Consider the following 27,880-nt stretch of genomic DNA (forward strand, 5'->3'; position numbering starts at 1 on the left):
GAGACACCTTCCTCACTCTGGCTCGGAACAACTTCCAGGACCAATGTCCCATGCAAGCCTAAACAAGACATGTAACCCATATGCATGCCGCCGTAGTGGATGACGATAACATCGGCTCTAGAAAAAGTGGTGAGGTCTTTGCAAAGTGCATCCATGTTGGCGTAACTGCGCTCGTAGACACCGTTCCACAATGCAACCACTCCTTCCAACCCGAAATTGGCATCAAAGTTTCTTTCTAGGGCATACTTGTGCAGACCTAGTAGAAAGGCATTACCTATGGGCAACACAATGGGTTTTGCCATGTCAGCCAACCTCACTACGCAGAGTATAATGTACAGCAGTTTGACCACCCCTTCCTGTGAACCACACCCACAGTACCTGATTGGATAATCCCGAAAGTCCCATGTCCATTGGACAGCAACGTAAGAAGCGCAGATTGTGGCACATGCAGTGCCCAACGTACCATGAGGGCCGCACCACAGTATAGCAGGAGCAGTCCTTCTTCCCTTTCCACTACCTTTTGTCCAGCATGACCTCATTGGGTACGGGTGAATGGGCACACACTATTCCACCAATGCCATCCAAGATGTTACCATCTAACACTGTCAGTTCTGCACAACACTTCATAGGTACCGTTACAAATTGAGCCTGCTAGTGTACTGTCACTGGACAGCATGTCCAGTAGAAAGTTCAGTAAAAGATTGCAAGATTTGTGCATTCACATTCATCCACTTGCAAACCCATCACCACAAAATGGAGGTACAGAAACTTTTTCTGCACTATTTGTATGACTGTGTTATAAGTGCCTCTGCGCCCAGTAACTGCCACTGAGCGGCCATTATGTTCATCAAAAGCATACTCGTTTTATTCACATCCCATACCATGAAGTGGCACTTCAGTGATATGTGCTTGCAACGTTTTCATTTACCCATAACATACAATGTAATATTGACACAGGAACTGCATGCCCCTTACCTTGCAAACTTCCACCATAGCCTTCTGCACTTCTTTGTGCAAAGAGACCTTCTGGCACAGTGCTTGCGTACACACCAGGCTCACCAACCTTATAGAACAATGTCTTTCGCTCCACAGTTTCCTTTCCATGGCTCCCAACCAGAAAATGGCTGGATGTGGCATGTGGAAGCATGGAAGTATAGCATATTCCGCTGAGTTTTTGTGTGTAAAACAGGATAGGGGTTTGGTTCTGTAGTACTGTCTCAGAAAACTAAAGGTTTTTTTTGCCCTGTTTTTGTTATGTACGTGTTTGCATAAACATTTTCTTTATCACTTTAGATGAGTTTCTGTTTGCTTCTTCTCCTGACAATTGTACGGACTGAACGTCAATGCTTCTTACAGTTCAACAGGATTGTATGTAACGCTGCGTGCAGAGTGGCCAACAAAACAGCATTGCCAATGGAGGTAAAAAAATGCCATTGCCTTGGAACCACTGCAAATCTTGCTCGTTAATGCTGTCATAGGCGGTGCAGACCATCCCAACACTGCACATAAAGTCACACATGCTTCTGTTTATGAAACACCTCCCAAACTCTGGCTGTAGGCAAATTACACCAACATGGTCCCATGTACTGCTTGGTGGTATGGAGGAGAAAATCACCTTGGCAGTGGGAAAAATCTGCATCACTTCTGTCATCAACTTCTTGAGGTGACGGAGCACATGTGAGCATGACATCTACCCCAAATGTGATGCTCCATAATGCACGACAACAACATCCACACTACCGACAGAGGCCACACATGTACAAAGGAGAATCATGGCTCCAAAACCCCACTCATACACTGTGCCCCAAAAAGCCTCCACTCCTGCCAACTGAAACTCAGTATCAAAGACTCTTTCCACGGCATACATGTGCAGATCTTGCACAAAGGTATCACCCACAATGAGCACTCTGTGTCTGTCCAGCTCTGTGAACCTCACTGCATCAAGGTTTGAGGAAATATATCACTGCCCCTTCCTGTATAGCACACCCTCAACAACTGATTGGATACTCCCCACAGTTCCATTTGCAAAAGCACCATGCTCAGAAGGGCAGATTGTAGCATGTGTGCCTTCCCAGCTACAGCGAGGGCCACACCCCAGTAAAGCACAGGCACTCCTTATTTCATTTCCACTATTATATATGCAACACTCACGCATTAGGTAGTATTCAATAGTCTCACACAAATGTACCGTTCTCATCCAAAACCTCTGCATCGAACGCTATCATTTCTGCACTGCACTGCAGACGTACCTTTACACACTCAGAGTACAAGTCTTGTGTCATGTGAAAGTATCTCCAAGTAACCGCTCTCCAGACCAATGCATGCTTTCAGCATCCACATTCACCCAGAGCGGCACCCAGCACAACTGCAGGTAGCCATAGTTTTTTTCCTCCCAGCACTCCACCATCTCCAATGTGTGAAATCTTGCAAATCCTTGATCGCTAAACTACCAATCTCTGGATTCAAAACCCTCACCATCAACCTATTTTACAGACCCCCAGGTCCCATTGGGTCGTTGAGGAGGACCTAACTACAATCCTTTGCAATAACCTAAAAAGTACTTCACAAGTCCTTCTGTTAGGTGATTTCAACCTGGGGTTTAAAGACCCTAAAGTCCAGCAAGCAGAACTAATCTCTGGCACTCTCACTGAACTAGGCTTTAGTCAAAGAGCAACTCTTCCCACCCACAACAAAGGAAGAACTCTTGATTGGGTGGCAGACTATAACTGTAGTTCCTCCATCGTGTCCATCACCCCACAGTCATGGACAGACCACAACCTCCTAGCATTCTCATTAGAAGCCATAACACTGCCCACCAAAAATAACTAATTGACCCCCTCTATACCCACCAGGAATAAAAAAACATTACAGTCGAGAAATGTGTGCCTCTAATACTACTGACATTGCACAACCTACCGGAGTCCACCAATCCCTCCATCCTAGTCGAGGAATACAACATAATAATGTTGGAAGCCCTAGACTCCATTGACCCACTAAAACCCAGAAAGAGCAAACCCAAAATACACCTGAATACCTGGTTCTCTCCATACCTGAAATCACTAAGACTCGAAAAAAGAAAAAGTGAAGCTATATGGAGACAACTACCATCGGACGAGAATAGGTCCAACCGTAGCAACATATCTTCCCACTACAAGAAGTAAATACTTCTAGCCAAACAAGACCCTTGTAACAAGAGAATTACGCAGAATTACGCAACTCTAGCATAAAAGAACTTTTCCTAATCCTTAAACTCCAATCCCTGTGCCAGATAACTGTGTGAAGGTCACAAACTGGTGCACTAGCATTCAAACCGCTCTATCTACCAAAGTAGCAACCACATCTCACTCCCACAACCTAGCAAGTCCACACCCACACACAAACCCACACACTGATTCAGCTTTACCAAAGTATCTATCCTAGAGGTTTAAAAAGTCTTCCTCACTCTTAAAACTTCTAACTGCCAAGGAGACCCGTGCCCAGCCCAAATTGTTAAAGAGGCTGCCAGAGACCTTTCACCCTTCATCTCAAAGCTAATTAACACATCATTTCCACTGGCACTATCCCCAGCAACCTCAAGGAGTCCTGGGTACTCCCACTTTCCAAAAAACATTCACTAGACCCCACCATACCCACAAACTACAGACCCATCACCACAGTTCCATTCCTGCTTAAAATATTAGATAGTGTAGCATACCTCCAAATACAGAAATATCTAGAACAAAAACATCTCTTAGGAGTCCATCAGTCAGGCTTCAGGCCCCAACACAGGACCGAAAAAGCTCTGATAGACCTTAAGGCAAAAATTGATGCACTTAGGGACAATGGAAAAACTGCCTTGTTACTCTTACTTGACCTATCAGCAGTGTTCGATTTGGTAGACCACAAAATCCTCTGTAACCATTTGGATAGAGTCACAAACTTTTCACAAGAAGCAATAGGCTGGATACAATCCTTCCTGAATAAGAGGACCATGCGTGTCTTTTCACCATCAGCATCTGCCGACCCGATTCCCATCACCCGCGGGGTTCATCAAGGTTAATGTGTCTCATCTACCGTGTACAACATATTCAGCAAGCCCCATTTTGATAAAGTTGATGGTCTGGGTATCACCTACACTAACTATGCAGATGATACCCAGATCCTCATACCACTGACGGAAGATTATGAAAAGGATTTGGCCTTAGTGAATAGGGTTTACCTCATCATCCAGGCATGGATGGCCACTCATGGTCTATGCCTGAATGATGGCAAAACTGAGCTCATCATCCTCGGCACCACCGCCAATAATAATAAACTTTGCCACAAATACGCCAGCTTCAACTTTGATGGCAACACCGTCAAAGTTGCCAAAGAAGTTAAAACATTAGGCTTCTATTTAGACACAACCCTCCCCTTAACCAAACAGGTCAATTCCATGGCCTCCACCACTGCTTATACCTGTAAGCTAATTAGAGCTGCCAAGCCCTTCCTCTCCATGTACTGCTGCATTACCTGGCCAGAGCCCTAATTCTATCAAAACTGGACTACTGCAATGCCCTATATCTGGGAGCCAACAAGTATATCATTAATAAAATCCAGATTCTACAAAACAACGCCCTTAGCGCAGCGCTGGGTATAGCAAAAGAAGTTAACATTTCAGAGACAAGGAGAATGAATAATTGGCTCTCCACCAATGACAAAATCTCGCTAAAAACTGCCTCACTTACACCTAAGTGCCTAAACAACGCCGCACCACATTACCTTATAGAAAGATTTAAGAGGCAATCTTCAAACCGTCCAACAAGAATGGCCAACACTAACTCCCTGATGATACCCAGGTTTAAACTCTCCAAAACTGGAGGGTGTAGCTTCCCAGTTAAAGCTGCCTAGCTGTGGAACTCCCTACCCCCTGCTTTAAGGGTAGATCAAACATACCCACACTTCAGACACAATATCATCAACTGGATCAAAGCAAATGACCGCTAAAACACAGGGCGCCTCCCGCTGGCTCCACTCTATTATCCTATACTGTATATAATGTCGCTTCCTCGCAACATACTGCCTGATAGCTTATCTCTATCTCTACCTGTATATTTTACCTAAGGTCTGCTGCAACACCCTGCCACTTGTGTCGGCTGTATCTTCTGTTTGTACATAATATCTAAATGTTTTTAACCCCCTGACTGTTCTGAATTTGTTGACTTTTATCTTTGTTGTATACACCTACTGACTGTATCCTGTATATACTTGTACAGCACTGTAACCAAGCTGGAAATATCCTTGTCTCTTTCTGCGCCCTGATACCCTCGGGTCTGGCAGGCATTATAAATAATAAAACAAACAAACAAACAAACACACAGTAATAAAATATGAAGTGCAGTACAGTAGTTAGTAACCTGCATAATGCACACTACTCAAGCACATACACTATGCAGTTGAACCCTATGCACCGGTACACACACACTTTCTCAACACAGCACTCAGTGGGCACACTGCAGAACTGTTCACTCCATAAGCTCCTGCCATGAACTGGAAAATGTACCATGTGCGAACTATGGAATCAACAATGCATGCACAACTCACAAACCACACACAAAACGCAACAATCTGAGGAGTAGTTGCATGCAACCCACATAGCTGTTCGAGTAAGGCTTCCAGCCATGCATCCAAGACACTAGGCCCTCAACACACACAGCACACCATAGTGAACCCCAAGTTGTACTCTTCATGCCATGTGTAATGCATTCCCCATCTGCATTAGCAAATGCCACCTTTCACCCTGGCCACATCTTTGCAGGCATGGCTCCATGATATTGCGTTGGCTGTGCTGAACGGTATGTGAGTGGCTCTGTACATTGTCCATATTGCAACTTTCCGATGCTGCTGACTTCCGTTCATGGTGCAAAATATTAAAACACTTCCACAAGCAAGGGTTTTGTAAAGGCCATCCCATAGCAAACGGAAATGCCAACATATGGCCCCCTAATGTGCAACACGTGCAATGACCTACACATGTCCTTGTGAACGTATAGCACCTCACTTTGGTTGTTCCACCAAGTGTAAAATCCTCTCTGCACCCATTATTTAAAGGTCACCATCCTCTGAGAGATGCAGAGCCAACTCTGCATGGCTGCAGTATGTTGTGCTGGCTGTCGTCAAGGGATAGGCTCTTGGGTGCATGACCAACGGCCTACGGCCTTGGCCATGCACCCAATAGTGTAGGCCTTACCTACACCCAGCACAACATAATGGCCTCATGAAGGGGAACATTTGCCACATACCACGATCCACAAACACAACATATGATGGGTGGTGCAAAGGGCAACTCATGCCAAATGCAAATAGCACCATGTGCCTCCCTAATGTCCAAGGTGATGGCATAATGTACAACATATTGTACCAGATGCATATCAGGTCACTTGTGCTATTCTACCATGTCAACAATGTCTTGCAGAACAATTTTTTGAACATCACCACCATCAGAGACATGCACCCAAACTGCATGACTGCGTTATGGTGGCGTGCTACGGTGCAGGCTTAGGCTCTTTGCTGCCTGGCCTACGGGCTGCAGCCTTTTGACATACACCCAGCACTGTAAGCCTTGGCCACAACCAGCACAACCTAACAGAGTCATGCAGGTGAACAAGTAGCCAGGTGCATACAGGTCATGCCTAGCCACTTCTAAGCATCCACTACTTCACCACTACACCCACAGGACACACTAGAGGAGTCATCACTCCATCAGGTCCAGGCATGTACTACACAGTGCAAGAATTGCAACCAATCCCCCCAACCATGAAAGCAACATTTTATGCAATGATCACAAACCGCACACCGAAGTCAACATTGTAAAACCTACTTCAACCCAGGGCACATATTTGGTGGTGCAAGGTGGCCACCCATTCATCGAAGGGACTACGGGCTTACCACACGCATCACACTGTACTGCAGTGTACGTTTCAAGTTGGTCTTCATTGTACTCCCCTTCTGCCATTGATCTACCATCGCTAGGGCCTCACCACACACAGCAAACCCATAGTACCCATAGTTTTAATTCTCATGTCATGTGTAAAGCACTCCCCATTGGCAATTGTGCCTGCCAACTTCACTGGCCACGTGTTTACATGCATGGCTCCATGACGTTGTGTTGCCTGTGTTGAACTGTATGTGAGTGGCTGTGCACATTGTCCACATTCCAACTTTCTGATGCTGATGACTTCCTTTCATGGCAAATGTGTTCAAACACGCAAGGGTCTTATAAGGGCATAACAAGAGCAAATGCAAATGGTGACATGTGACTCCCTATTGTGCAACAGGGTCAACACCATATGCGAATGTACGCATAGCAGCTCACTTCTGCTGTTCCACCAAGTGCACAATGTCCTCCGCAACCATTCTGTGCTGCTCACCAACTTCAAATGCATGCAGAGGGACAACTGCATCATTGCATTCTATTGTGGTGGCTGTGATGAAGGCCTAGGCTTTTGTTAGATGTGCTGGTAACCTATGTTTTGGAGTAACAGAGGTGTTGTTTCATTTAAACCACTTCTTTTGTTGACATATGCAGTATAGTGGTCTGAAGTGGTTGTAGCACCTGTAGATTATACCCACTGCTGTGAGGGTTTTCTTGCCAAGAGTGTTGTTTTTGGTACCATATGAATTGTACTTTAGAAGCATTAGTATCAAATATTGGCCATTTGAGTTTATTTGTATGTTGGAACAAATTGTCTGAATTACAAAAGGGCATAAAAAAGGGCATAATATGCTCAGATTTACATTCTGCAGAAGCTGGTGAAATGGAATGGATTCACAATTTGGTATGGATACATACACAAATAGATCATTAGCAATGTGCTCTTGTGAAACATGGTTGCAGAGAGTGCATGTATGTTTCCACATGTAGGAAATCTTAAAGATTTAATTTGGAGGGATGTTTTTGGTTTCCAGTACTTTTAGTAACTAGATTAGGAATTCTTCTGGATCTTACTGTGTGTTTATGGTGAATTGTACCATTCCTGTACAGTGCTCCAATTCTTGCCTTATACCTGGGCACTGTAAGTGCTGTCAGGATTGTTTGTGTCATTTCTATGAAGGACGTGCACTTGCAAATACAACTTGTTGTCAAGTGGAAGAAAAGATTGATTGCTACATTTGTATAGCAATTTACTCCAGTTGTGTTGCTGAATTTAAATGTACCAGAGAGTTGTGCCTCTGTATCCTTTGATGGTCCTGCAGTTGTTTTTTTGACCAGACAGTTTTGTGGTTGTATTATTTGATGGAGAAGCAGTTGTTCTTTGTTTCTTTAACGATATTGTTGGGAGATCTGCTATAGGTTGTGTTTGTCAGGTTTCTTTTTAAAGGTTTTATTTTTTGAGGTACAGGGTACATATCTACATGGGGATGTACAGTGCAGATAGCCTCTTGGATTCTACGATGCAAGAAATGTCAGTGTTGACTTTGTTTGCATCAAAGTTAACTAGGAATAGAGCATTGAGTGTACGCAGACCTGAAAGTGCTACATAACTCATACCTGCTTTAAAGACTTCGCTACCAATGTAAAATCTATGCGTGATCTAGAGTTAGACCATGCGATTTGTGAATAGTAACACCATATGCAAAAGATAGTGAGAATTCTTCTCTGCGTACATACATGTCTTTGAAAAGAAGGAAACATGCTTTTGTGTGTGTTTAGATACAGAGTTAATACTTTTTCTATTCCAGCTGTGTTGGGGCTTCATATTTCAAAGCTATTTACTTATTCTGTTGCTTGTTGACACATAGGGAGTGTCATGCCGTGCACTTCTAGTTTGTCTGTGGAGCTGATATGCAGTATGGTTTGTGTTTTTTTTGTCAACATTGTATCATTGAATTTAATACAGCTTGCAAGGGTTGGCATTAAGGATATGGATTTTAGATTTTGTTCAGTTAACTGTTCCAGGATATCAGCAGCAAATGTCTTTTACCCATATAGCTCAAGGATTAGTCTAGTACTTAAGAAGGATTTTGCATTTTTAGTAAGCAGACCAGTTCTAATGCTTTTTAAAATGTTAGTATAGGTGAGATCTGCAAACTGACGCATGTTTAGAGTTAGTTCTCTGTAGCGAAAATGTTGATAGAGATTTACATTTCCAATGCTGCCGAGTGTGTTATGGCATGGCTTGTGTCCTAATGTTTTGAAAAATAGGTTGACTGGTGTTAACATTAGGAGGTCTCTGAAAACAATAACCTGTTTTCCTCCAAACAGTTCTTCATAGTCGATTTTTAGGTCTTCTTGCATTCTGAGATGAATCAAAGTCAACATGAGGTTGGAAACCATGCATACTACATCTACCAGGAGCACATTCATTTGTTTTAGAATTCTACATACTTCAGTAGTATTTGTGAATTTGTGGTATTCTAATTTGTTTTACTGTTCTACAGAGAGATGCAGTAGTCGGTGTAAGGTTACACCTACTATGTTGTAGGCAGCTAAACCTGTGGGGGCTGTTCCTTCAGCCAAAAGGTTGTTGTTTGTGAAATTTTGTAGAAATGTGCTGATTATTTTATTTAGGAACATTTTACCAGAAGCAGCTTCACAACTTACAAACAGGAGCAGAGGTTTATAATTTACACAGCTACAGGTTTTAGTTTCCTGTATAAAACCATGTACAATTTTTTGAGTTACTTCTTGATAAATGGTGAGTTGTTCATATTTTAGCTGTGGTTCTAGCACTGACAAGTCTTCCTCAGATTGCTTAAATTGATACATGGTATTTTCTACCTCAGTTATCGTCATTTCTGCTTCATTTAGAATGTGTGGTTCTCCAAGTGGTTATTGGCTCCCTGTAAGGGAAGGTTGACTGCCCTCAGCAGTGTGTTTGTCTAGCTGAGCTTCAATGTCTTCCTCTTCCCCTTGTTGGCATTCATCGTTGAACATTTATTTGTATTGTTTGGAATTGTCATTTGTTATACTGCTTTCATTTGCTTTGAATACATCCTCAAATGAGTCATAGTGACCTAATCATTTGTTTTCTTTTCTGCGAGGTTTAAAAAGTTGGAGTAGGACCATGTAATAAAGTTCTCTATGTTGTGGAGATTTAAATGATAACTTTATATGATTAATTAGACTGGGTTTGATGAGTTTCACTTGGCTTGCTTCACAAGTAGAGACTAAATATTTGCTAGTTGTGTCATTTGGTGTGACATTGTTTTTGTAGGTGTAGTTTTGGGCAATGTCGTACAGACACATGTTTTCCAAAGCAGTACTTCTGTCTGGGTAGTATGTGTCTATTAAATTGTTTTTTTTTAAAATGTCCTGGCTGTTGGGATCATTTGTGGCTATGTTTTCTATCTCTTGGTAGGCTTTTAGTAAACTTTTCGGGATGAAGCTGGTCCAAGGATAAGCCAGACAATGGCCCTTGTTCCGAGGTACTGTCCCCGGTTTGGTGCAATGGGGTATTACCGGTCTAGTCGGACCTTGGTGGGACCGCTAACTCCCCATTCACAAAATCATTCACGCAAATAATGGACCGGCGTATGCCAAGCCCGTTATTTGCGCTCAGGTCCCTTAACGGTACCCATCCTTAACACCTGGTCAGACCAGGCGCTAAGGGACTTTGTAGTAGGGCAGTAAGGGATTACCGGCACCGATCTCTTTACCGTTGCCCGGTATCCCTTACCGCCCTACTTGGAATGAGGGCCAATGTGTTCAGATTTGAGAAAAAAGAGACAGATGTTAGTTAGCCTTCAGTGTGGTCCATACACCTATTAACCACAAAGGGTTTATTCACTTTCTAAGTAAGAAGTCAGTCAAAAAGATCTTAATTAGGTGAGGGAAAAAATAGAATGAGTAACAAATACAAGAATAGGCCTATGCATTTTGGATGATGAGTCCTTTGCTGGGGCTTTAACTTTTGCTTGATGCAAGTTGTCCCTAAATTGTCCACATTGAGAAAAAAAACACAATATTCAGTAAATACAATCATAAATGTTTGCATAAAAAAAATGTGTCCACAAAACATGATATGATATGATACATCATATTTTATTTATATTGCGGACAAGCAAAGGGAGGAGAACTGGGGAGAACAATAATACCAATCTTACTAGGCCCGGTGACATTAAGAATGTGCAAGTGCATCGAAAAGGGAAAAGGGGGAACGTGCGTGGAAGGAGGAGAAGTGGAAAGTGCAGAACAGAAGAGAGAACAGAATAAATAATAAGTGAAATAAATAAATGCATTGAAAAAGGTAGTGCAGCCAGCAAGAGGCAAGTGCATGATTAGTCAGATAGGGTATATCTGATAAGTGCAGAAGAAGAGTGGGGCACTTTATGGGTACAGATTCAGATCCAGTGCCAGGGGTTGCTCGGACAAAGTGCAGGAGGTAGGCAGGGTGAGCAGGTACCTGGGCCTGAGCAAACACTGGGTGGCCAGGTTCACATTGCTGCGAGAGAGAATCATATCAGTAGGGGAGAAGAGGGGCAACGGCAGAAGCAAAGAGGAAGGTCTTGAGGTGCTTCCGGAATCGGAGATGGGTCTCCTCAAGTTTCAAAGTCATTGGATGGCTGTTCCAAAGGGAGGCCCCAGCCAAAGACAGAGATCTGCCCCCCGCCCGTTTCTTTGAAGAATAACCAACCCTGAGGGAGTTAGAAGTAGAGGAGTGAAGGGCTCAGGAGCAGAGGTATTTACAGAGGGATAGTCGAAGGTACTTTGGACCCAGACACCAGAAAGCCTTGTGGACAGCGTAGATGGTTTTAAATGTAATCCTTGCATCCACTGGGAGCCAATGAAGGGATTTCAGAGCTGGAGAGATATGATCCCAGGTCTTGAGGCCAAGGACAAGTCTTGCAGTCCTGTTCTGGATGAGTTGTAGAGGGCAGAGAGTGGAGGCAGGTAGATTTAGAAAGAGGCTGTTCCAGTAGCCCAACCTAGAGAGAACCAGAGCTTGGGAGACAGTGAGATTCTGAGGGAAGGAGAGGAAAGGCAGAGTACCTCTAAGGAGGTGCAGTAAGAAGTTTGACTTTTTAGAGACAACAGAGATGTGTGCCGAGAAGGAAAGCATGGAGTCAAAGATTACCCCAACATTCTTAGCCTCGCTAAGTGGCGCTGGGGTTATAAAACTCCATCATTAAAGCTGTCTGATCTTTTGTGTCACTCTGATAGGGCCAAGGGAGGCTAGCTAGAGAGTGAGGGGAAAGATGGTGAAGGTCTACCAATAAGGAGGATCTCAATCTTGTTGGCATTTAGACAAAGATCGTTGGCAGCAGACCAATTTTGAATGATTAGGCAGTCCGAGATGAGGGAAGGAGAGGAGGTGCCTGAGGGAAGCCTGAAAATGAGTTGGGTGTCATTAGCATAGCACTGGAAGTCTGAGCAGAAATTGGAAATGCAGTAGGAGAGGGTTGCCAAGTATTGGTTGAAAAGCCAGGGCAAGAGGTTAGACCCCTGGGAAAACCACAGGTAGAGAGGGAGATAGAGGATATGAAGGAACCAAGTGTTACCTGGGAGGGTCGATCAGAAAGGAAAGAGGTCAGCCAGGCCAGGGCCTGATCGGTGATAACCAAGTTGTCATGGAGACGATTGAGCAGGATGGTATAGTTGACCGTGTCGAAAGCAGCGCATATCACATTCAAATAGCACACGAGACACACATAAACATAAAATATATATATGAGAAGAGACATGAGAGAAAAACAGCATATATGCATGTTTGCTGTTAATTATCGCATACGTAGAATCTTCATCACATTGTTAGCTAATCCGACTTTTCCATTTTGCTTTTCACACATTTCCAACGTTGTGTTAATATGTGCTTCTTCACAACACAGGTGTGCACACTATGGCGGATACAATGCTGTGGCTGTGCTGGGCTAAGTGATGCAAAATGTCCTGCTGTGTTTAAGCATGCTCCTGTATATGGACGTGCAAGATATATCTAAGGTGCCATTGAGTATGAGTGGTTATAATATTGCACATGAACCCTTCTCCATGTCTCTCTCAAACAAATGTGCACGCTATGTGAAGAAGTTGGTGGGGACATAATTTGGTAATTGAAAGGACTGACCTGCTGTCAAGTAATTAGTGGTGCTGGCGGTGCACTGTTGTCTGCATTCCGATCTGAAGTGTAATATTTATATTGTAAAACAGCACACAGTGATGTGACAACTTCAAACAATATTGGGCCTCGTTCCGAGTATGGTGGTAGGGGGTTAACGGCACCATTAAGGATGTTGGTGCCATTAAACCCCTACCACCACATTCCGAGGTCCCTTAGGCTGACCAGCCATTCTTAGTGGGACCCGTTAAGGGACCTTGGAGCTAAAAACAGCCCGCAATTTGCGGGCCCATTATTAGCTTCTTCCCCATTCCCATTGGGCCCTATGGAGGCTAAATGGGAATGGGGAATGGTTTTCTGAATGGGGACTTACCGGGTCCTCCAAGGTTAGAATGACCTGGTAAGTCCCCATTCAGAGACACCAGACCCGGGTTTGGAGGTAGCCATGGTGCTAATAGCTAATAGCACCATGGCTACCTCCAAACTCGTAATGACCCCCATTGTCTTTCCTGTGTCTGCGATCGGTGAGGCTAACGGGCGCAAAAGCGGCAGAAACCAAAACTGTCAGGCATGCCCAATATGAGAAACTACGTTGTCATGGTGAACTCTAACTCTGAACTGCCTAACAAGATGGGCGTATAATGGAGACATTGGCGGCCATCTTAGTTGGGTAATCGCTTGAAGAGCATGGTGCGCGATCATCTCAAATGTGATGTGTGCAAATATTATCTTCATGACATGCTCAAAATAGAGTTGCTCAAGGTTGATATATCATGATATAAAATTAAAGAAAGAAAAAAATATGTGATCAATAATGTGCTCTGGATGGTCATCCCACCTGCATTTGTGTATGTGTATATGTTGTGGTGCTATACTGATGGCGCTGGGGTTATAAAACTCCATCATTAAAGCTGTCTTATCTTTTGTGTCACTCTGGTATTATGTTATTCAGAACATGTTTGGGGAAGGAGTCTAAACATCAGTAGTCTGATCGCTTAATACCTTAGCTCAAAATGAGAGTATGTCAGATGTTGGTGTCCTTATCCTATGTATCACTATGCTCTTTTGTCATACAGAAAATGCTTTGGAAAATGGTCTAAACATCAGCAGTCTAATCTCTTAATACCATGGCTTGAGGTGAGAGTGTATCTGATGTAGGTGTCCTAGCTATACATTAATAAAATGTCTCAGGTTTATATGCAAAAATGCTCATGGTGCACAACAATGCTCTGTCCGAAAACATGACACGACCGCTCGGGGTCTTGATGATCCATTGTCACTATTAACCATTATACCATTAGGTCAAGCGAAGAATACTTAATGCTACGATATGGATATCAGTTGATCATAAAATCATTATCTACAGATAGCATATCTCTATGGGAAACAGTTCAAGTACTACTCCTCGTTCATGCCGTTTGGTACCATTGTGTTCAGTCGGTCTATCCAGTATTCCTCACTCTGTTGCCTCATTTGTGTATTTATTTGTATTTATTGTGTTTATATAGCGCTTTAATCCAAAGCACTTTACATTATAACAACAAGATACATAAAAGTTTATAACAGTAGATGCAATTTACAAACATGAATCAAACCGATACAAAACAGTAAGTAGAGCAATTAAACTGTTAGGGTAAGAGGGAAAGGGGGTGAGCAGAAGTGCAGAGAGAGAAAGGAGGGAAAGGCGGGAAAGGAGAGAGAAATGGGAGAAGGTATGATATGATATGATATGATATGGTATTTGTAACGCGCCTATACACAGGTGTTTCAAGGCGCGACGAGGCAGGGAGGGGAGGAACAAGGGGAGACAAAACAAACGATCCTACTAGGCCAGGTGTCATTCAGATCGCACAAGTGCAGGGGTGGGGGAGGGGGGAAAAAGTGCAAGGGGAAGGGGAGGGGGGGAAGTGCAGTAAAGGTAAGTGGCGTAAGTAATAAATAAAAAAGGGCCAGCTAGTGGCAAGTGCAAGGTAAGTGCAGTACAAGTGCTGGGGAAGGGGGGGGGCTGTAGGGATACAGAGACAGTCCCGTAGTGCAGAGGGGTTCCAGGGGATCAGTGACTGGGACCAGGACCGAAGGCAGTTTAGAGTGGTCCAGTTGCAGGATCAGTGCAGTTTAGTGAAGAATTAATTAGCTGTTCAGCAGGGGAGAGGGAGAGAGAAAGCAGAAGCAAAGAGGAAGGTTTTAAGGTGCTTCCGGAACCGGAGGTGGTTCTCCTCAAGTTTCAGGGAGGCAGGAAGGCTGTTCCAGAGGGAGGCCCCTGCCGCGGAGAGAGATCTACCCCCAGCTCGTTGCTTCGAGAAGCGGCTGACCATGAGGGAGTTGGAGGCGGATGAGCGAAGGGCTCGGGGAGGAAGATATTTGGGAAGAGAGTTGAAGGTATTTAGGACCCAGGCCCCAGAAGGCCTTGTGGACAATGCAGAGGGTTTTGAACTTTATCCTCGCAGCCACTGGGAGCCAGTGTAGAGATTTCAGTCCTGGAGAGATACGGTCCCTGGGCTTGAGGCCAAGGACAAGTCTCGCAGTTCTGTTCTGGATGAGTTGCAGAGGGCGGAGAGTGGAGGCAGGCAGATTAAGATAGAGGCTGTTACAGTAATCCAGCTTCGAGAGAACCAGGGCTCGGGAGACAGTGAGCTTCTGGGGGAAGGAGAGGAAGAGAAGAATACCTCTGAGGAGGTGCAGCTGGTAGTGTGACCTCTTGGCGACGTCAGAAATATGAGGAGAGAAGGAGAGTGTGGAGTCGAAGATGACCCCAAGGTTTTTTGCCTTGCAGGTAGGAGCAGGGAGGGGGCCAAGGGAGGCAGGCCAGAGAGCTGCAGGGAAGGAGGGAGTGGGAGTACCGATGAGTAGAATCTCAGTCTTATTGGCATTAAGGCAGAGGTCATTGGCGGCACACCATTCTTGGATAGCAGACAGACAGTCAGAGATGAGGGAAGGAGAGGGGGAGGCTGAGGGTAGCCTGAAAATGAGCTGGGTATCGTCCGCATAGCACTGGAAATTAGGGCAGAGAGCGGCGATGCGGTGGGCAAGGAGAGCCAGATACTGGTTGAACAGCCAGGGAGAGAGATTAGATCCCTGGGGGACACCACAGGTGGAGAAAAAGATGTCGGAGAGGAAGGACCCCAGTTGGACCTGGGAGGGTCGATTTGAAAGGAAAGAGGTCAGCCACGCCAGAGCCTGACCAGTGATACCCAGGTTTTCCCGGAGACGGTTGAGCAGGATGGCATGGTTGACAGTGTCAAAGGCAGAGGAGAGATCGAGCAGAATGAGAACACACGGCGTGTTGGAATCGAGGTTCAGGAGCAGGTCTTCACGGATGTTCAGAAGAGCAGTTTCCATTCTTCTGGCAGCTCTGAAGCCAGATTGATGGTCATGAAGACTACCAACAGATTCAGCATGGAGGTTAAGCTGGGAGATGGCCAGTTTCTCCAGGAGCTTGCCCAGGAAGGGAGTGATGGAGATAGGGCGATAGTTAGCCTGGCAGGAAGGGTCGGAAGAGGGTTTCTTGAAAAGAGGGTGCAAAAGGGAGTGCTTGAGGTGGGAAGGGAAGACTCCAGAGGCGAAGGAGTGGTTGCAAAAGTCAGCCAGGGCAGGAGCCAGGGAGTCGATGTGGTCCTTGATAGTTTTGGAGGAACAGGGGTGAACCTGTTTAGACGAGACTTTCATTGATCGGACTTGTCTGGAAACCTCGTCAGCAGAGAAGGGTGGAAAGGCAGAGAAAGAGGGAGGAGGGTTGACCGCAGAAGGGCCAGAGGAAGAGCCGGGTAGGGAGGGAGGGAGGTGAGAGGAGGAGAGCGAGGACAGGATGTCCTGAGTTTTAGAGATGAAGTGAGAGGCCAGTGCAGTGCAGAGGGCCTGGGAGGGGACAGGAGAGGTAGAGACTGCAACAGGGTTGGCCAGCTCCTTGCAGATTTTAAAGAGTTCGGCGGAGTTGTTTGATGCCGCAGAGATGCGGTCTTGGATAAGGGCTCTCTTCTTGGTGAGAACGGAGAGCCGGTAATGCCTTTGAAGCAGGCGGCAGGCCAGTTTGTCAGAGGATGAACATGAAGCACGCCATTTCCTCTCAGCAACCCTGCACTTGCGTTTTAGGGTGACGATATCCGAGTCATACCAGGAGTTACATTTGGCTTTGGGCTTCAGGCGGATTCTCATGACGGGGGCAAGGATATCAAGAGTAGCAGATATAGCAGAGTGGAGCATGGAGAGGGCTGTGTCAGGGTGGGAGTCAGCCGAAGGGGCAGGGGGGGGAGAGAAGGTAGCAGCAAAAGCCTCAACTGACACACGCTTCATGGGTCGGATGACCGAGAAGGTGGGTGGCAGTGAAGAGGGTGGCTTTGCCTGAGGGGTAGGGAGGGTGAGGTGGGAGGATAGGAGAAAGTGATCGCTCCAGGAGAGAGATACGGTCCCTGGGGGACACCACAGGTGGAGAAAAAGATGTCGGAGAGGAAGGACCCCAGTTGGACCTGGGAGGGTCGATTTGAAAGGAAAGAGGTCAGCCACGCCAGAGCCTGACCAGTGATACCCAGGTTTTCCCGGAGACGGTTGAGCAGGATGGCATGGTTGACAGTGTCAAAGGCAGAGGAGAGATCGAGCAGAATGAGAACACACGGAGTGTTGGAATCGAGGTTGAGGAGCAGGTCTTCACGGATGTTCAGAAGAGCAGTTTCCATTCTTCTGGCAGCTCTGAAGCCAGATTGATGGTCATGAAGACTACCAACAGATTCAGCATGGAGGTTAAGCTGGGAGATGGCCAGTTTCTCCAGGAGCTTGCCCAGGAAGGGAGTGATGGAGATAGGGCGATAGTTAGCCTGGCAGGAAGGGTCGGAAGAGGGTTTCTTGAAAAGAGGGTGCAAAAGGGAGTGCTTGAGGTGGGAAGGGAAGACTCCAGAGGCGAAGGAGTGGTTGCAAAAGTCAGCCAGGGCAGGAGCCAGGGAGTCGATGTGGTCCTTGATAGTTTTGGAGGAACAGGGGTGAACCTGTTTAGACGAGACTTTCATTGATCGGACTTGTCTGGAAACCTCGTCAGCAGAGAAGGGTGGAAAGGCAGAGAAAGAGGGAGGAGGGTTGACCGCAGAAGGGCCAGAGGAAGAGCCGGGTAGGGAGGGAGGGAGGTGAGAGGAGGAGAGCGAGGACAGGATGTCCTGAGTTTTAGAGATGAAGTGAGAGGCCAGTGCAGTGCAGAGGGCCTGGGAGGGGACAGGAGAGGTAGAGACTGCAACAGGGTTGGCCAGCTCCTTGCAGATTTTAAAGAGTTCGGCGGAGTTGTTTGATGCCGCAGAGATGCGGTCTTGGATAAGGGCTCTCTTCTTGGTGAGAACGGAGAGCCGGTAATGCCTTTGAAGCAGGCGGCAGGCCAGTTTGTCAGAGGATGAACATGAAGCACGCCATTTCCTCTCAGCAACCCTGCACTTGCGTTTTAGGGTGACGATATCCGAGTCATACCAGGAGTTACATTTGGCTTTGGGCTTCAGGCGGATTCTCATGACGGGGGCAAGGATATCAAGAGTAGCAGATATAGCAGAGTGGAGCATGGAGAGGGCTGTGTCAGGGTGGGAGTCAGCCGAAGGGGCAGGGGGGGAGAGAAGGTAGCAGCAAAAGCCTCAACTGACACACGCTTCATGGGTCGGATGACCGAGAAGGTGGGTGGCAGTGAAGAGGGTGGCTTTGCCTGAGGGGTAGGGAGGGTGAGGTGGGAGGATAGGAGAAAGTGATCGCTCCAGGAGAGAGGAGTGGAGAGAGGGACGGAGAGGGGAAGGTCAGAAGAGATCAGAGCATCAAGAGTGTGCCCAGCAAAGTGAGTAGGCCCAGACGGGAGAATAGAGAGTGAGAGAGAGTCGCAGAGGTCACGAAAGAGACAAGTGGGGGGACTGGAGGCATCAAGGTGGATGTTGAAGTCGCCAAGAAGGAGGAGTTGAGTGGTTGAGGACAGGAGTGAGGAGGAGAGGTCAGCCCACTCAGAGAGGAAGGAGGAAATTTGACCAGGTGGCCGATAGATAGTAGCCACGGTAAGGGAATGGCTAGGAGAGAGAGAGAGTCGGCAGACAAGACATTCAAAAGAGGAGTAGGTCTGAGTGGGAGTGACAGTGGCAGGAATCCACTCAGGGAAGATAAGGGCAACACCACCACCTGCACGGTTAGGCCTGGGCATGGAGAGGATCTTGTAACCGTCAGGTAGGAGTGTGTCAAAGCTGGTGGCAGAGTAGGCTGTGAACCAAGTCTCAGTGAGACAGAGGACGTCGAGGTCCAGTTCCTCAAGAAGGTGACAGATATCGGAGGAGTGCTTGATGGCAGAGCGAGTGTTTAGAGTGGCAATGTGGAGAAGGCTGCCATCCTTGAAGAACTTCGGGGAGGGGTACAGATCAGAGGTACGCCCTGCGGAGGTATTGAGGAAGGAGGTGAAGAAGGAGCACGAGAGGGGGCAGGGAGGGAGGATAGAGGCAAGGTAGCCAAGGGTAGAGGTGGGGGGACAGCAGGAGAGGGGAGGAAGTTGATGAGGTGTGGGAAGCGTCTATCGAAGAGGTGAAGGTTGGCCTGGGGGACTTGGACCAAGATGGTCCCATTAGGGTAGACATTAATGATGGCCTTAGAGGAGCGGAAGGGGGCCAATAGGACATCCCAACGGGTGCCACCATTAATGGGAGAGGAGGAGAAAGGAGAGAGCACAGAGACCATATGAAGGGTCCATAGGTTGGGCGAAGGCACGAAAAAGAGGATGTCAGTGAGAGTTTCCTTAGAGCAGGCATTAGTGTAGGTGTCAGCGATAGGGAGGCCTGGGTTGGAGACCAGGATGTCCTTTTTAAACTTTTTCCTACCAGATTTAGTGAGGAGAGAAGGATAGTCGATGGAGAAGCAGTTAGAGAAGATAGGTGAGACAGAGAGCACCATGGAGTAGGAGGGAGGGGGGGGAGACAGACGAAACGAGAGCACGCAGACAGGAAGTGAGCGGCAAGCACACGTTACCACAATTAGAGCAAACAAACAGTAAAGCGTATTAGGTACCGGGCCACCTAAATTTGAGAATCCTGCGAGGGGAGAAAAAGCACCCTAGTATGCCACAGTTCAGAGCAAACAGTAAAGCGTATTAGGTACCGGGCCACCTAAATTTGAGAATCCTGCGAGGGGAGAAAAAACACCCTAGTATGCCACAGTTCAGAGCAAACAGTAAAGCGTATTAGGTACCGGGCCACCTAAATTTGAGAATCCTGCGAGGGGAGAAAAAGCACCCTAGTATGCCACATACTAGGTAAGGATATCAGGGTGGGGGATGGAGAAGGAGAGATTTCAGGGAAGTACAGAAGGAGGAAAAGGTAGGTATTGAGCGGATAGAGAGAGGTAGGGAGTTCCAGTGCATGGCGGCTAGGAGCTGAAAAGAGCAGAAACAGGAGGAGGCACATGGGGAAGGGGGAACGGTGAGAAGGAAAAGATCAGCAGAACGAAGTGAACGGGAGAGGGTGTAGAAAGAGAGGAGAGATAACAGGGAGCAATATCATGGAGAGATATAAAGACAAGACAGATGAAATTAAATTTAAGTTGGGAGTAAGGGAAGCCACCCGAGGTAGGAAAGCAAAGAGGAAATTGAGTCATGAGGGGCAAGGAGACAGAGGGTACAGACAGCTGAGTGATAGAGGGATTTGAGGGGGGTGAGATGAGATGCAGGCAGTCCAAAGAGTAAAGAGGAACAATAGAAGAGGTGAGGGAAGATAAGGGAGGAGATAAACAGGCCGATTCATGGAATAATTAGCGCGGCGCAAGTGGGCAAAAACGTGCGAATCGCAGTGGAATAGCGAAAATCGCAGTGAACGTGCGAAAATCGCACGAAAAGCAGCGCACGTCGATTCATGGAAGGCCGTGCGCGAGAAAACCAGCGGATGTGCGATAAAAAGTGCGCGGCGCACGTTAGCGCACAGGCCATCTAACAGCGTGCGCCAGGTCACTGCGAAAATCGCACAGGCCACAGCGAAAATCGCACATAGCGCGGCGCACGCAACAAAAGTAGGCGGAACACGGGCGTAACACTCGGAATGGGGAACAACTTGCCAAAACGTGGGCGTCACGGGGGAAGTACAGGGCACAAGTGCGCGGAACGCCCACACGCTCGCCTACAACACGTATTCATGGAATAGAATAGGGGAAAAAAGCGCACGCTCAAACCAGCGCACAGGCAGGCACAAACACAACCGCCACAAGAAAGCAGGCGGTAGCGTCTCTGCGGCTGTAAGAAATGTGCGCCAAAAGGTGCGCCAACTAATCGCACCTATATACTGCCATGATGAATGTCCCATACTGTGGCCCTCCAGGAACAAAGACGTGCAAAGGGGTACCCACAAACACGGACACCCGCTGACAAAAAATACGTGTGCGTGTATACCGGGGTGCGCGGGAAGTCTAACACGCGATTTCAGCAGGGTACGTGCATCACAGGGGTTCGCGTGAAGTTTCACACGCGATCGGGTCTGGGGGAGCGGGCTACGTGTATTTCTGGGGTGCGCGGGAAGTTCCACACGCGAATAGGCTGGGCGCGTGTATTCCAGGGGTGCGCGGGAAGTTCCACACGCGAATAGCCTGGGCGCGTGTATTCCAGGGGTGCGCGGGAAGTTCCACACGCGAACAGACTGGGCGCGTGTATTTCAGGGGTGCGCGGGAATTTCCACACGCGAACAGCCTGGGCGCGTGTATTTCAGGGGTGCGGGGGAAGTTCCACACGCGAACAGCCTGGGCGCGTGTATTTCTGGGGTGCGCGGGAAGTTCCACACGCGAATAGCCTAGGCGCGTGTATTTCAGGGGTGCGCGGCAATTTCCACACGCGAACAGCCTGGGCGCGTGTATTTCAGGGGTGCGGGGGAAGTTCCACACGCGAACAGCCTGGGCGCGTGTATTGCAGGGGTGCGCGGGAAGTTCCACACGCGAATAGCCTAGGCGCGTGTATTTCAGGGGTGCGCGGGAATTTCCACACGCGAACAGCCTGGCCGCGTGTATTTCAGGGGTGCGGGGGAAGTTCCACACGCGAACAGCCTGGGCGCGTGTATTTCAGGGGTGCGCGGGAATTTCCACACGCGAACAGCCTGGGCGCGTGTATTTCAGGGGTGCGGGGGAAGTTCCACACGCGAACAGCCTGGGCGCGTGTATTTCAGGGGTGCGGGGGAAGTTCCACACGCGAACAGCCTGGGCGCGTGTATTTCAGGGGTGCGCGGGAAGTTCCACACGCGAATAGCCTGGCCGCGTGTATTCCAGGGGTGCGCGGGAAGTACCACACGCGAATAGCCTGGGCGCGTGTATTTCAGGGGTGCGCGGGAAGTTCCACACGCGAATAGCCTGGGCCCGTGTATTCCAGGGGTGCGCGGGAAGTTCCACACGCGAATAGCCTGGGCGCGTGTATTTCAGGGGTGCGCGGGAAGTTCCACACGCGAATAGCCTGGGCGCGTGTATTCCAGGGGTGCGCGGGAAGTTCCACACGCGAACAGACTGGGCGCGTGTATTTCAGGGGTGCGCGGGAATTTCAAAACACGCGAACAGCCTGGGCGCGTGTATTTCAGGGGTGCGGGGGAAGTTCCACACGCGAACAGCTGGGAAGTTCCACACGCGAATAGCCTAGGCGCGTGTATTTCAGGGGTGCGCGGGAATTTCCACACGCGAACAGCCTGGGCGCGTGTATTTCAGGGGTGCGGGGGAAGTTCCACACGCGAACAGACTGGGCGCGTGTATTTCAGGGGTGCGTGGGAATTTCCACACGCGAACAGCCTGGGCGCGTGTATTTCAGGGGTGCGCGGGAAGTTCCACACGCGAATAGCCTGGGCCCGTGTATTCCAGGGGTGCGCGGGAAGTTCCACACGCAAATAGCCTGGGCGCGTGTATTTCAGGGGTGCGCGGGAAGTTCCACACGCGAATAGCCTGGGCGCGTGTATTCCAGGGGTGCGCGGGAAGTTCCACACGCGAACAGACTGGGCGCGTGTATTTCAGGGGTGCGGGGGAAGTTCCACACGCGAACAGCTGGGAAGTTCCACACGCGAATAGCCTAGGCGCGTGTATTTCAGGGGTGCGCGGGAATTTCCACACGCGAACAGCCTGGGCGCGTGTATTTCAGGGGTGCGGGGGAAGTTCCACACGCGAACAGCCTGGGCGCGTGTATTTCAGGGGTGCGCGGGAAGTTCCACACGCGAATAGCCTGGCCGCGTGTATTCCAGGGGTGCGCGGGAAGTACCACACGCGAATAGCCTGGGCGCGTGTATTTCAGGGGTGCGCGGGAAGTACCACACGCGAATAGCCTGGGCGCGTGTATTTCAGGGGTGCGGGGGAAGTTCCACACGCGAACAGCTGGGAAGTTCCACACGCGAATAGCCTAGGCGCGTGTATTTCAGGGGTGCGTGGGAATTTCCACACGCGAACAGCCTGGGCGCGTGTATTTCAGGGGTGCGGGGGAAGTTCCACACGCGAACAGACTGGGCGCGTGTATTTCAGGGGTGCGCGGGAATTTCCACACGCGAACAGCCTGGGCGCGTGTATTTCAGGGGTGCGGGGGAAGTTCCACACGCGAACAGCCTGGGCGCGTGTATTGCAGGGGTGCGCGGGAAGTTCCACACGCGAATAGCCTAGGCGCGTGTATTTCAGGGGTGCGCGGGAATTTCCACATGTGATTTCACAGTGTGGGTCCTCCCAGGTGTACCCTGTACACCCTCCACGGCCCCTGCAGGCAGCCCACACCACAGGGGACTACCCTGCATCCCTGGTCATGTCCCGCAGGCAGCCCACCCACCATGGGCATGCCCCCCAGCAAAGGCACATGTCTCCTTGAACTAATGAACACCAACTCATGTCCCCTTGCACCCCCACCCCCCAGCACTGTGGGGCACCTGCCAGCAGGCCCCCACCCATGTCCAACTCATGTCTCCCACCCCCCCCACACCCCAGCACTGTGGGGCACCTGCCAGCAGGCCCCCACCCATGTCCAACTCATGTCTCCCACCACCCCCACCCCCCAGCACTGTGGGGCACCTGCCAGCAGGCCCCCACCCATGTCCAACTCATGTCTCCCACCACCCCCACCCCCCAGCACTGTGGGGCACCTGCCAGCAGGCCCCCACCCATGTCCAACTCATGTCTCCCAGCACCCCCACCCCCCAGCACTGTGGGGCACCTGCCAGCAGGCCCCCACCCATGTCCAACTCATGTCTCCCACCCCCCCCACACCCCAGCCACCAGGGGCACCCTCCACCAGGCCCCCACTCATGTCACCCACCACCCCACCCCCCAGCAGTGCAGGGTCACCCTCCACCAGGCCCCCACCCATGTCCAACTCATGTCTCCCACCCCCCCCCACACCCCAGCCACCAGTGGCACCCTCCACCAGGCCCCCACTCATGTCACCCACCACCCCACCCCCCAGCAGTGCAGGGTCACCCTCCACCAGGCCCCCACCCATGTCCAACTCCTGTCTCCCACCACCCCCACCCCCCAGCACTGTGGGGCACCTGCCAGCAGGCCCCCACCCATGTCCAACTCATGTCTCCCACCACCCCCACCCCCCAGCACTGTGGGGCACCTGCCAGCAGGCCCCCACCCATGTCCAATCCATGCCCCCCTGCACTTGGGTCCCAACATTCCCCAATCATGTCCGTAATGCCCATCCTGCCCTGCCAAAAGGCCCAACCAACTATCACACCCACCCACATATCAAAGGCAATTACATGTTACACCCCCAATGTAAATAATGCAATTTAACACATGTCTGTCACACACAATGGCTGCAAGTGAATGACAAAACACCCAACATGACATGCCTGAAAGCAATGAGATGATAGGACACATTGAAGAATAAAAAAATAATATGTATTGAACAGCAAACAAGAAAAAACACAAAGCAAATCAAACTAAACAAGAAGAATGTCCAAGAAAAAATTCTGAATTATTAAAATAAGGAAATTAAGAAGATCATCCTGGGTCCATGAGCCCTACCAAATTAAACCTAACTGACTACTAACTAAAAAGTGAACTATATACAAAAAAGTGGTGCATTGTCCAATCGCAACCAAAAAAAATTCAAAAAAACAAAGGAAACCTAACCCTAACTATACAACTATATACAAAGGCAGCGGGCTATTCGGACGGCTCACTGGTTGTTGTCATGGGCCAGGGCATCATCGAACTCCTGGTCAATGGCTTGGAGGCGGGCATGTTCCCTGGCCCCGAGGTCCCGCAGGGATAACGCAGTGTCCAGCTCTAACTCCCTGCGAAGACCCTCGAGGCACTCAGCCCGCCTCAGCGCCCTCCGCATGGAGTCCTCCGCCCTGACCATCGTGAGCCGTTCCTCCTCTGCCCGCTGCCGCTCCGCACCTATCCGCTGGCACAACCTCTCCCACACGGAAGCCACTCCCATTCCAGGGTTCTCCTGCCCTCCGGCCGATGCCTGCACCCCCGATGTTGATGGCCCCGAGCCATGATGCCTCCCACGTTGAGCCTGCTGCTGCCTCCGACGCAACTGCCTGTGCCAGCACGACGGCATCCAGGCTGATGGAAACCACCGATGCCGTCGTGCACGTGCCCTGCCCGATGATGCCGTCACATCCTCCATCTGCTGGGGTCCAGTTGCTCTGGTGTCCACCCCTGCTGGATCTCTGACTCCCGACTGTGGCAGGGATGGGATCCCCACCGAGCTGGCTGCATTGGTCGGGGCAGGTCCACAGGGGGCCCTGGTGGCATCTGGGCTGGAAGACGGCAAGGAGAACGACTGGTGGATAGCCTGCACAGAGGAGGAGAGGGCCGCCACATTGGCCAACACATGCAGGAAACCCCCGAACATGGCCGATCCCAATTGGGCCACGTCGGCACGGTGCACTTCGTGATGACATGCGTGCTCCTCCCGGGAAGCACGCACGGCATCACGAATCACAGCCGTGCGCATCGCGACCCCTATCAGGACCTTCTCCGCACGGCAAGGGGTTCCCACGTCCACAGGTGGAGGGGAGTCAGGTGACAGGGACATCCACACTACCTGCGGACGGGCCTGGGACGGGGCATCCCTGCTGGTGCATGGTGGTGCACTCACAGGGTCAGGGACAGCGACATGCACAGGCCCCTCCACAGTGACCTGTGCTGCCTCCTGCCCCTGGCCCTGGACTGCACCACTTGCACCAGCAGGGATGCCCCCACCAGGCCCCATGTGTGCCCCAGTGGCGGCCTCCTCCTCCTCTGTGCAAACCACCAACCTGGATGGCTCCTCACCGTCTCCCACCGTAGCAGGCCCCTGTGGGGGCTCACCCACCCCTTCCGCTGCAGCCGTGGGGGCATCCCCGCCGCCTTGCTCCACAGCGCCGTCTCCGCCCTCTTCTTCACTAGCCGCTGCGTAGAGGGAGACAAAGAACACAAGCATCAGGGCACTGTACAATGGTCCCCTAGACAGGAAGCAATAGCAGATGAGCACCACTGTCAAAGTACACTTCCATCATGTCCCTCCACAACACATGGGTCAGTCCAGGCAAAACACACACAGTAACAGGCATGGTGCATGCCATGGACATTTCCATGGATGTCCAATTGACTCTTGAAACATTCAATGATATGTAACTCACATGCATCATGCCTCATGCCCATCACATGCACACACTTCACCTCAGTCACATCCATCTGGCCCCAAACACACCAAACACAGCGGTTACAAGGGTAATTTGGCTGCTTTACTGAATCTCTGCATTGTCACACACATGTGTCATGCATCCATGGCATGCACAAGTCACAGACACGCAGGTCAGGCACACAGACAAGGCTACCATATATGTACCTGGCATCAGCACCCATCCCTCACCCCCACCCATGTCCACGTACAGGGACTGGCATGCTCTCATGTTCTAAATCTGAATAGGGCTCCCCATGCGGCATTTCAACACATGCAACAACCATGTGCATCACACATCACTGGTCGCACATGCATTACCATGATGTCCCTGCACACATACATGCATACATGGCCTATGGCACACATACAGGCAAGTATCATAGAACCAGCACACCGCAACATGCCCTGTCTCACACAGTAATGCATGGACACTTACCGCTCAACTCCAGACGGGCCTCCCTCTCAAGGATCTGGGCGTGGAGCGCTGGGCGTACGCGTTCCAGGACCCTCATCTGGATGGAACTCATGCGGCCCCGGCCCCCCTCCACGAGGCGCCGGGCCTTCACAAGGGTCCTGAACCTCAAGTCCTCCCAGCGCTTCTTGATCTTCAGGACGTCGCGGGTTGCCACCCCCTCCGCGTTGATGGCAACCACACAGTCGGCCCAGATCCTCTGCCGTCCTTCCTTGCTGGCGCGGGACGATCCAAAGAGGGCATCATACTGCCCCAGGACATGCTCCACCAGGACACCAACTTCGGTGACAGTGAAGCTGGTGCCCCTCTGCCCCTCTGGCCTGGGGTTGCCACTGGTGCCAGATGTTGAAGTGCCCGACATGGCAACCCCAGAGGCAGGTGTGGGTGGGCAACTGGGTCCTGGGGCTGGGCTGTGGAGCGATGTAATACCAGTCGGGAGTCTTCTGTTCCAGCAGGGGTGGACACAGCAACTGGACCCCTGCAGATGGCTGATGTGCAGGCACCAAATGGCAGGGCACGGTGGCAGCAGGCAGGCAGGCAGGCAGGCAGCAGCAGATGGCACGTGGGAGGCTGCTCGGGGCACTGGGGGGCAGTAACTCGGCCTTCTGGGCAGGAGCGTGGGCTTCCGTGTGTTTTCGCGTGGCCAGCTTGATACGGAGTGATTTGGCACGTGAAAATCCTGCACGTCAGCGTGAAATCCGAGGAAAGGCCCTTAGCGCGTAAGCGCGTCAGCACGCATACGCGATTCTATTGGACCAGAGTCCCTCAGCGCGTAAGCGCGTCTGTGAC

This window comes from Ambystoma mexicanum, chromosome 2q, assembly GCF_040938575.1.
Source record: "Ambystoma mexicanum isolate Mex_15411 chromosome 2q, UKY_AmexF1_1, whole genome shotgun sequence".
Classification (NCBI taxonomy): domain Eukaryota; kingdom Metazoa; phylum Chordata; class Amphibia; order Caudata; family Ambystomatidae; genus Ambystoma; species Ambystoma mexicanum.